Here is an 11,576-nt window from a genome sequence, read left to right as displayed (position 1 = left end):
CATGTCGCCCATTAAGTCAACGCCTTCTATTCGACCGGGCGTTATGACTTGTGGGACCTACATGTCAGTCTGCACAAAAATCCCCGGGTGAGCTCCTACCTTCATGTCGGCGTTCTGGGAACGGGGGTCCCCAGACTTGCCTGCCTACGGCCTGTGGCATGGCTCAAAGGGGGGCCTAGCACGGCCCATCTTCATCAACACAGACCCAAGACCCTCGCGAGGGGCCAAGCCTCGCGGGGCGGAAGACACGGAGCTTCCTCAGCCACGGCCTCATCAGGCTGGCTCGCGAGGAGGCGGAGAGGTCAAGGCGGGGTACCTCACAAGGTGCCCGTGATGAAAGCCATGACAACCAAGGGTGCCAGGCGAGCGCCAGCCCACGCAGTGTCCTCCTTTCCTCTTTGGTGCAAAGGGAGCAAGCGCAGGCGAGAGCGTCAAGCAAAGGCACCCGTTTCGGTGCAACAAGACCAAGACCAGTCCAACGGCAGGGAGGAAGTCATTGTGGAGCCCAAGCCAGCGTCACCACCAGAGCCTTTGGCAGGCGAGGACCAACTTTAGTCAGGATAAGTGTACCAGATGTTCCCCTTCAAAATGGCCAATTGTTGGCGCCCTTCCCGCTCAATATTTGGGAAGAGGCCCAGGTCCTTTGCCTATAAATTGGACTAGCCACCTCTAGGGTAGGGGGATCGAGATCGCAATCAAGAAGGGAGAATCTAGAAGCCAAGAGAGAAACTAGCTAGGATCGAAATCGGAATCAAGAAGGGAGGATCTAGAATCGGCCAACCCCGAAACAAGCTGGGATCGGATCGAGTAGCATCACACACACACACACACACACAGAGAGAGAGAGAGAAAGAGAGAGAGAGAGAGAAGGGTGATTGAACTCCTCCCAGCAGTTCATCGCCCCAGCCAAGAACAGACCCTCGCGAGGCTGTTCTTCCTTGTATTGCTCATCATCATCAGCCCAAAAGGCAATCCACCACACCACACACTGGAGTAGGGTATTACACCACAACGGTGGCCAGAACCAGTATAAACCCTGTGTCTCTTGTGCTGTTCTTTCCATAGCTTAGATCTTAGCGAGGCGGAGGGGTGCAGATAGGTAGAAGGTGAAATCTCCACGCGCACCCCAGTGTTCGAACCTCAAGGGTCTGCCGGAACCCAAAATCCGACATTTGGCGCGCCAGGTAGGGGTGCGCTGGAATTCTTCTTCCACCACCCCGTTCTCCTCCGACCATCGCGTCCATGTCTGACGCTCGTCGGGCCCGCGCCAAGCGCCGGGCCGCTCTCGCTTCCCACGTCGCTCAGACGGCTCCTGTCGGCGGGCGTCCTCGCCATTCCCCGTCACCTGCCGTCAACACCGCCACTGGCCCGGCGGGGGACGAGCAGCAAGCGTCGTCTCAGCATCCGTCCGTGCGGCAAGACGGCCGCACCGCCACTCCCTCGCTCACCCTAGCTGGTTCTTCGTCCCTCGCGCTTCGCGCACCCCTGGAGGCTCGAGCTGCACTCATCGCGGCAAACGAGCTCCTGCGCTACCGTCCCGTCGACGACGTCTACAAAGAATGGCTCGACCGCGTCGCCGAGCTCATTCGCGCCGCAGGGGGCTCTCCTGCACCGTCCGTTTCGCTGCATCGCACCCTGCCCCGCGCGGGCGACGAAGTTCCGGGGGCGCCCCAGCCGCCTCCTCCTCAAGAAGGCGCCATGGCTCCAAGGCGCGCGGCCCCTGGGCGGAACCCGCTCCTTCAGGTGCCAGCGCGGCAAGAGGAGAGTTGCCAAGAAGTCCCTCGCCTGCAAGAAGCTGCCCGGGCGCTCCCTGCTCCAGCACGTCGCGACCATGCTCCTGCTCCCGCACGTCAAGACCCCGCGCTGCTCCCAGCTACAGCGCGTGGGGACATGCAAGACCAAGCTCTCCGCCACCCAAGGCCTCCCATGGCGACAGCAGGCTGCTGTGCTTTCACCACCGAGCTACGCAGCATCGCGTGGCCCGGCAAGTTCAAGCCAGACCTGCCTCCTCGTTACGATGGCACGGCCGACCCTGCGGAGTTCCTCCAGCTCTATGAGCTGGGCATCAAAGCTGCAAACGGAGACGAGAAGGTCATGGCGAACCGGTTTCCCATGGCGCTCAAGGACGGGGCCCACACCTGGCTCCTGAACCTGGCTCCAGGCACGATCTCCTCCTGGGACGAGATGCGCACCCGCTTCATCACCAACTTCCAAGGTACTCGCGACCGGCCACCCGCCGTGAGCGACATGCGCCGCTTCAAGCAACAACCCGGAGAGACCCTGCAGAAGTACATCCAGCGGTTCAACAACGCACGCCTCAAGATTCCCAAGGTGACCGAGGAGGCCATCATCTCAACCTTCTCCGACGGCGTGCGCGATGTCAAGATGAAGGAGGAGCTGGCGATGCATGAAGAACTGTGCACTTCCTTGGAGTTGTTCAACTTGGCAACCAAGTGCGCCAGGGCTGAGGAAGGGCGTCTCTCCCTCCTCGAGCTACCTGCCGCAGACCCAGAAGAGAAGAAGCCCAAGGCCAAGGATGTGAAGCGCAAGGGGGCTGCCGTGCACGCGGCCGAACCAGACACCAAGCGGGGCAGAGATCAGCCCGAATCTTCCAAGGGCAGTCGGTACTGTGTGTACCACGACCTCCACACCCACAACACCAACGAATGTCAAGATCTCCGAGCGGTGCGAGAAGGAAGGATCGGCCGTCGCCCCGACCGCGGTGACCGGGGTTACGGTCGAGGAGGAGGAAGGAATGCAGGACGCTGGGAAGACCGCTGACCGCGCCAAGGGTGGTGCGATCGACCTTGCGAGGATCGCTGGCAAGACCCGCCTTGCGAGGGAGACTAGAGGGATCAGCCTCGCGAGGATCGCCCGCAAGGCAACGCAGGCCTCCCTCCGCTGCCGCCGCAGCCAAGGAGAAACGAGGACCGCCATCAGGACGAGGGGGCTGGGGGCTTCCAGGAGCCGCGCGCGATCGCCTACATCCTGGGCGGGGCTCAAGCCCCAGCCTCTCAACGCATCTTCAAGCAGTTTGCCCACGAAGTGAATGCAGTCCTCCCCAAGCTCGAAGCCATGCGCCCTCTCAGGTGGTCGGCGTGCGCCATCACGTTCAGCTCAGCAGATCAGCTCAAGTGTGCGGCCACAGCCGGAGTCCTCCCGATGCTTTGTTCCCCAATCATCAGCAACGTGGAGGTCACCAGGACCCCCATCGATGGCGGGGCAGGGCTCAACGTCCTGTCCGTGGAAACATTCAACAATCTCCAAGTGCCCTACAACCAGCTTCAGCCAAGCAAGCCTTTCTCCGGAGTCGCCGACGGCTCCACTGTCCTGATAGGGCAGGTCCGCCTCCCTGTCACCTTCGCAGCACGCGACAACTACCGCACCGAGCTCATCGACTTCGACGTCGCTCACATTCGCCTCCCGTACAACGCCATCCTTGGGTACCCAGCGCTGGCCAAGTTCATGGCCGTAACTCACCACGGCTACAACGTCCTCAAGATGCCAGGAAGTGGCGGAGTCATCATGGTGCCCTGTGAAGAGAAGGACACGGTGTGTTCCCTAGAACGAGCCTTTCAGGCCACATCACTGGAAGACCCGGATCACGGAAGCAGGAGGCTTCCCGAGACCGCCCCCAAGAAGAAGAAGACATCGTCCGGCCCGGCCCCTCAGGAGGCAGGCCCCTCAGGGCCCGCGCCTGCCCAGGGGGAACCTCCTTCCATCGCATAGGAAAGCGCGCCCGGCGCCCTCCTCAGGCAGGGCTCGGGGGCTCTCCCCTGGAGGGCCACCGACCTGGCTAAGGTCACGAGGGAGGCGCTTGGGCACCACATGGAGGCGTGTTTCGAAGCACGTTTCCCTCAAGAAGGAGTAAGGCAAGGAGAGCCAGACACTCAGGAGTTCGTCAGCAAGGCCATTCAGGAGCTACAGGAGTCAAGAGTCATGAAAGGCGGCTGCCGCGTACCAGCTGTGGCTCCCCATCCAGGCGAGGATGGTGGGCTGCGTGTCTGCATCGACATACCAGGGCTCAATCGAGTCGCCTCTCTGGAGCGCCTCTGGCCCTCGCGAGTGGGGCACTGCGAAGGTCCACCCCACGGCTACGTTCGCATGCCTTATGGTTTGCCGAACGCGATTGCCACGTACCAGCGCCTCATGAGGGGCATCATGGAGGCTCAAGAGGCCAGGCGTTCCGCAGCCTTGGCGGAGATGGAGATGGTCCGCGAGGAGCCACCAGCGCCTCCGGAGCCTCCCGAGGCCCCTGGGCCTGGGGCCTCGTGAGGATCTGCTTCCGCAACCTACCGAGTCTGCTACACCAACACTCCTTCGTCCTCAACATCATCAGGTGACATCTTTCAAGTTTCATTTCCAGCTGGGAGCGCCCCAGGGCTGCATTATTCCCAGGCCGCGTGGGTCCGTCCCTGCGGCATGTATCCCCTTTTATTTCATGTTGTTAGCTTACTTTGTTGGGGGCGCCCCACGGGCTGCATCATCCCCAAGTCGCTCGGGCCTGACCCAGTGATGTGTTTGACCTAGTTGCCCGCTCAACTGACGCCAACTGACGGAACTGCTCCCAAACGGCACGACGCTTGCGCATGGGTCCGTCCCTGCAACGCCGACAAACCTGAATGGCTGAGCTCTGGCCGCGGCAGCCCCGCATGGCGCCACCTCGTCAAGCCTTCAGTGCCTCATCGCCCCTCGGAAGCAACCAACGGCTGACTGTCAATTGTCATGGCAACCCCTCGTTCTTTCTAGGATGGGTCTACAGGATCTCCTAAAGGAGCTGCGTCAGGCGAGGCCCTTGCGGTGTCTCCTTCACTCTCATTCGCGCGAACCGCTTGCACGTTAAAGGGGGGGTTCCTGAGCATCGCGACTCAGGGCTCCTACTGGCTCTCCAGCCCTCACCCTCTGGCCTTGTCCACGGCATCGCGACCTGGCATACCAGCGACGGCTGAGACTCGCTCGAGGGCTGGGACCCGAGGACGTAGAGCAGAAAGGGGAGCAAAGGCGAGAGGGGAGGGACACGCGAGGACCTCGCCGAGCAACCTCACGCCTGCCGATGCACGGACCTGGCGACACACCAGTGAGCGGTCCCTGATTCTCGAGATAAGTCACCACCCGGAAGCACCAGCTACCGTGGCACTATCCCCGCACCTAATGCCATCCCGTGTTAGCGACGCCGCTCTCCTTTCTCACCGAACGACGGCTGCTTGAGGGCCAAAGGGGACCTCCTAAGCATCGCGACTCAGGGGCTCTTAACGGACCCCGGGTCGCTCACCTCCTAGCCTTGACCACGGCATCGTGACCTGGCATACCAGCGACGGCTGAAGCCGCCTTGGGACTGGGACCTGTCGGCACAGAGCACCAAGCCCTCATGAGGTTCGAAAGGGAGAACTAAGCTAAGATGGAATGAGCAACTCGGACAATTCTATGACAAAGGTTATGTTAACAAACAGGATCACAGGCACCTTACAAGCCCTCACGGGATGCGTCTTTGATTCCTTGCAGGGAACATATCCTAAAAGGACGCTAACTACACGCGCCCCTACGAAAGACGCCATCATCAACAGCGGGCCGTCAAGCACCGGCACCAACAGCGGTGATGGCCTGACGAGCCCGCCCTGCTCCAAGAGCGGTGCCGGCTCGGGGGCTCGTAGCTGTCGTCGCTCATCTCCGGAGTCGCGAAGAGCTCGACGGAGTTGCTGGACCCTCCGACGCCTCCGCCGCCTGAGCAACCGCCAAGGGAGCGGTCGGCGGGCCCAGTCCTCGCCGTAGCAGGGTCCCGACCACCTCTCCCGGGGCAGCACTCCAGCCGGCGCCCGTTCGCATCGAAGACCTTGAAGAACATCACCGAAGCACCGTCGTACTCCAAGTGGATCGCGAAGGCGCCTCTTGTCCTGCAAACCCGGGCGATCTCGCTCCAGCCTCGAGTCATGAAGACCTTGCCCGGGGCAACGACCGCGACCTCTGCCTCGGTCGCGAGGGTGCTGCAGCCGGCGTGCTGCAGCCAAAGCTCCAGGAGTTCTCCCTGCGGGATGATGGAGGCGAAGAAGGGAGGAAGGTGAATCCAAGACTGAGGAGGCATGGCGGCGTGGAGCACGAACTCTCGGGAGGAGCCCTCGGTGTGGACCCCAGGGGGGACGACCCACACCTTCATGACCCGTCGGCGCCGACGGCGGCGCCGCCCCTGGCGATCGGCATCGACTCCTTCAGAGCCCTCGATGTGGGCGTACAAGGGCAGCGGGAACCCCGGCGGTGGCCGCTCGCACCAGGGCCTCGACACCACCTGATGGCCCCCCTCGTCCTGGCCGCGGAGGGTGAGCCGTTTCTTCGGCGGGAGCGGGTCTGGTTCCTCTCGGGGAGCCTTTCCCTTCTCCGCCGTTGAGAACCGGCGGATCGGAGCCATCGCAGCAAGCCGGAGCAAGAACCGGGAAGATGGAGAAGCAAGAAGGGATGGACTGGAAGGGCGCGCGTCGTTCCGTACTTATGGCCGGCGAAGGCCAACCGCCGACCTCCATGATTGCAGGTAATCATGACCCGCTTTGCATGCGCCGAGGCGCCGTGGGGAAGTGGAGACACCCACGCCCAATCAACCGCCACGCGGCGCCCAAGGCCGCAGGCTGTTAGGGCCCGCGGTGCTTCGCCCTTGCCCTTTCGCCTCCCAGCACGGCCAAGTCCGGGCGCGCCTTGGGCCCGGGGGCTACTGTCGGCGTTCTGGGAACGGGGGTCCCCAGAATTGCCTGCCTGCGGCCTGCGGCGTGGCTCAAAGGGGGGCCCAGCACGGCCCATCTTCATCAACACAGACCCAAGACCCTCGTGAGGGGCCAAGACTCGCGGGGCGGATGACATGGAGCTTCCTCAGGCACGGCCTCATCAGGCTGGCTCGCGAGGAGGCGGAGAGATCAAGGCGGGGTACCTCACGAGGTGCCCGTGACGCAAGCCATGACGACCAAGGGTGCCAGGCGGGCGCTAGCACGCGTAGTGTCCTCCTTTCCTCTTTGGTGCAAAGGGAGCAAGCGCAGGCGAGAGCATCAAGCAAAGGCACCCGTTTCGGTGCAACGAGATCAAGACCAGTCCAACGGCAGGGAGGAAGTCATTGTGGAGCCCAAGCCAGCGTCACCACCAGAGCCTTTGGCAGGCGAGGACCAACTTTAGTCAGGATAAGTGTACCAGATGTTCCCCTTCAAAATGGCCAATTGTTGGCGCCCTTCCCGCTCAATATTTGGGAAGAGGCCCAGGTCCTTTGCCTATAAATAGGACTAGCCACCTCTAGGGTAGGGGGATCGAGATCGCAATCAAGAAGGGAGAATCTAGAAGCCAAGAGAGAAACTAGCTAGGATCGAAATCGGAATCAAGAAGGGAGGATCTAGAATCGGCCAACCCCGAAACAAGCTGGGATCGGATCGAGTAGCATCACACACACACACACACAGAGAGAGAGGGAGAGAAGGGTGATTGAACTCCTCCCAGCAGTTCATCGCCCCAGCCAAGAACAGACCCTCGCGAGGCTGTTCTTCCTTGTATTGCTCATCATCATCAGCCCAAAAGGCAATCCACCACACCACACACTGGAGTAGGGTATTACACCACAACGGTGGCCGAACCAGTATAAACCCTGTGTCTCTTGTGCTGTTCTTTCCATAGCTTAGATCTTAGCAAGGCGGAGGGGTGCAGGTAGGTAGAAGGTGAAATCTTCGCGCGCACCCCAGTGTTCGAACCTCAAGGGTCTGCCGGAACCTGAAATCCGACACTCCGGCCCATCCACCTAGTCATCCTCGGCCATGGGACGCCGCTACCGCTGCCAGCAGAAGGCGAGGTCAAAACCGCCGGCGGTGCGGAGCCCATCTTGCGGCAGACCGGATGCCAGCTCCGTCCGGCGCTCACGGCCGCTAGTTAGCCAAGATAGCTCCATCCAGCTGGTTGTTTGCAAGGGTTGCTAGCTAGATTGGCACGGCGGCGCAGTGGCTTGCTCGTGCGCGCCGCGCTAAGGCCAACCATTTGGCTCGAGCGAAGGCCAGCACCGCGGGTTGCTCGCTCGTGAGTCATGCTCAGGCCAGCATGCCAACCCATGCGGAGGCTAGCGCGGTGTCCAGCACGTCCGGCGGAGCGGCGGCCAACTCGCTCATCATTGGTGCCATCGACGAACATGCATCAGTACTGTTTGAAGTAATGTTCAGGAAAAATAATGATTTGAGGGGGAATAATAGGATAGAAGGTCAGATGTGGGTCCGTCGTGTCAACGGTCAAACAAAATGTGTTGGTTTAAGCTGCCTCATCAGCACGGACGTGTGGGCCAACCCTGTCATAAATGGGTTTAAACTAACCTAATCGGCAGGTAGTAGTTTTTGGCGTGGATTAAGAAATTTTGGGTATGTTTTTGCTATTTTTTGTACAATAGGTTCTTCCTAGGGTTGGTTGAAAGTGGAAGTTTTTTGTTAAATACTCTACATATTGTAAGTAGGAGCGAAAGTTAAGCTTTGGAACCTGTCGGTGTCAAATCCAGTGGATCTCGGGTAGGGGGTCCTGAACTGTGCGTCTAGGCCGGATGGTAACAGGAGGCAAGGGACACGAAGTATTACCCAGGTTCGGGCCCTCTCGATGGAGGTAAAACCCTACGTCCTGCTTGATTAATATTGATGATATGGGTAGTACAAGAGTAGATCTACCACGAGATCGGAGAGGCTAAACCCTAGAAGCTAGCCTATGGTATGATTGTTGTTCTATATGTTGTCCTACGGACTAAAACCCTCCGGTTTATATAGACACCAGAGAGGGTTAGGGTTACACAAAGTCGGTTACAATGGTAGGAGATCTGCATATCCGTATCGCCAAGCTTGCCTTCCATGCCAAGGAAAGTCCCTTCCGGACACGGGACGGAGTCTTGAATCTTGTATCTTCATAGTCCAGGAGTCCAGCTGAAGGTACAGTTCGGCCATCCGGACACCCCCTAATCCAGGACTCCCTCAGTAGCCCCTGAACCAGGCTTCAATGACGACGAGCCCGGCGCGCAGATTGTCTTCGGCATTACAAGGCGGGTTCCTCCTCCAAGTACTTCATAGAAGATTTTGAACACAAAGATAGTGTCCGGCTCTGCAAAATAAGTTTCCACATATTGCCATAGAGAGAATAATATTTACACAAATATAATCTGCTGACGTATTCCGTAGTGTGACACACCACGGCCAAGCCTTTATCTGAGTCGTTTCATTATCCCACCTCAGCGCGTCATGCGAGGCGGTTTCCTTGGCACGTCTTGTTAAAGTAGAGATCGTGTCCCCTTATTCTGGGATTCTCATCAATATGGGCGTGGGTAACCCAACCACGCCATTGATTACGGCGCTTGGAGATAAGCGAGTTTTACCTGGCTGGTGGGGACACGTAGTTGGTCCGCCCATATAAGGGGATAATGATCCACCTTTTCACCTACGCCTTCTTCCTCCCTTGCTTATCCAGTCTCCCGCACTCGAGCTCCAGCGCCCAAGTCTGCACTCCCCACCTCAACCTTCTCCAGCCATGTCCGGAGCGGGAGGCAAGTGGATGGTCTCCTCCGTCACGGAGGGACACATCAAAAAACTGAGGAAGGCCGGATACTTGTCTAACGACATTACGTACCGGCTTCCCGAAAACGGGCAGCTCATCCCCACCCCTAGGCCCCATGAGAGGGTGGTGTTCCTCCCCCATTTCCTCTGCGGACTGGGCTTCCCTCTTCACCCATTTGTCCGGGGGCTCATGTTCTACTATGGCCTGGATTTCCACGATCTGGCCCCGAACTTTGTCCTCAACTTCTCGGCGTTTATCGTCGTGTGCGAGGCTTTCCTCCGCATCCGCCCCCATTTTGGCCTATGGCTCAAGACTTTCAATGTCAAGCCGAAGGTGGTGCGCGGCAACCAGGCAGAGTGCGGAGGCGCCATGGTGGGCAAGATGGCCAACGTCTTATGGCTCGAGGGCTCCTTTGTGGAGACCCTGAAGGGGTGGCAATCGGGGTGGTTTTACATCACCGAGCCGCGCGACCCCGAATGGGTCGCAACCCTCGAGTTTCGATCCAGACCCGCTACGCGGCTCACCTCCTGGAAGGAGATGGGCCTGTCGTGGGGTAAAAAAGGAGAGCTGACCGGACTCCAAACATGCGTCCAAACCCTGGTGGACAAGAAGCTCAAACTTGTCAACGTAGTCCAGGTTATGCTCATCCGCCTGATCCTCCCGTGTCAACACTGGGCTTTCAACCTGTGGGAGTTCGACCCGGCGCGGCACCAAACTCTGAGCTGGCTTTTCGACACGACGTACGAAGATGCCTGGAAGGTGCTTTTCAAGGGCGCCGAGGCCCCCGCATCCTCTACCGAGGATCGCGGATTCAGTACGCAGCGTCACGCCCATGCGGTAAGCTGTTTTTTCCTTCTACAAGGTATAAGTTTTTCATAGTTTGACTCCATGCGGGATCTAAGCTCCCTTACCTTTGACAGGATTGGCAGGTGACGTCCGGACAGATCAGCTGTCCGGCTCCTTTGCCCGAAGGCCCAGCGGACGCTCGCTTGGCGAAGCTGCTGGTTCCGGCACCCTATGTGGTGCCGGAGAAGAAGGCCGCGAGAAAGGCCATGGGGACTCGAAAGAGTGCCCGGCGCCAGGAGGTGTTGGATCCATCATCTGACGGTTCCGAGGCGCATTCCTCCCGTGAAGACGGGGAGGAAGAAGAAGAGAACTCTCCCCCTCCAGCGGGAGGAGAGAAGAAAAGGAAGGCCGCCCTCTCTGGGGAGGCCGGAGGGTCCAAGAAGGGGAAAACCCTTCCTCCGGACTACTCCACTGACGCCGACGACGGCGGAGAGGAGTGGCCGCCCAGGGCCAAGCCCCTGGCAAAATCATAAGTATCCGGATACCAGAGTAATTCATAGTGTTCGTTTATTGCACAACTTTCCCTTATGTCAAATATGTTTATGCAGCCCACCCAAAGACCGGCTCGACGCGTCGTCGAGTAGCTCACTGGACTCGTCGGATGTGAACTCGCTTCCGACGGCTTCCTCGCCCCGCCCTACGGACGACACCGAAGTGTTGTCCCAACAGGTTCCAAGCCGGGAGGAGGTGGTCCTGGAGGCGTCGCAAGGCGACCTCCCGGACTCCAGGAGTAAAGGCGATTGTCGGTGTCGAAACCGGCGGATCTCGGGTAGGGGGTCCCGAACTGTGCGTCTAGGCCGGATGGTAACAGGAGGCAAGGGACACGAACTTTTACCCAGGTTCGGGCCCTCTCGATGGAGGTAAAACCCTACGTCCTACTTGATTAATATTGATGATATGGGTAGTACAAGAGTAGATCTACCACGAGATCGGAGAGGCTAAACCCTAGAAGCTAGCCTATGGTATGATTGTTGATGTGTATGTTGTCCTACGGACTAAAACCCTCCGGTTTATATAGACACCGGAGAGGGTTAGGGTTACACAAAGTCGGTTACAATGGTAGGAGATCTGTATATCCGTATCGCCAAGCTTGCCTTCCACGCCAAGGAAAGTCCCTTCCAGACACGGGACGAAGTCTTCAATCTTGTATCTTCATAGTCCAGGTACAGTCCAGCCATCCGGACACCCCCTAATCC

The sequence above is a fragment of the Triticum urartu genome, chromosome 4A (genome assembly GCF_056163025.1).
Source record: "Triticum urartu cultivar PI428250 chromosome 4A, HENAU_Tu73, whole genome shotgun sequence".
Taxonomy (NCBI): Eukaryota; Viridiplantae; Streptophyta; class Magnoliopsida; order Poales; family Poaceae; genus Triticum; species Triticum urartu.
This window is presented reverse-complemented; position numbering follows the sequence as displayed.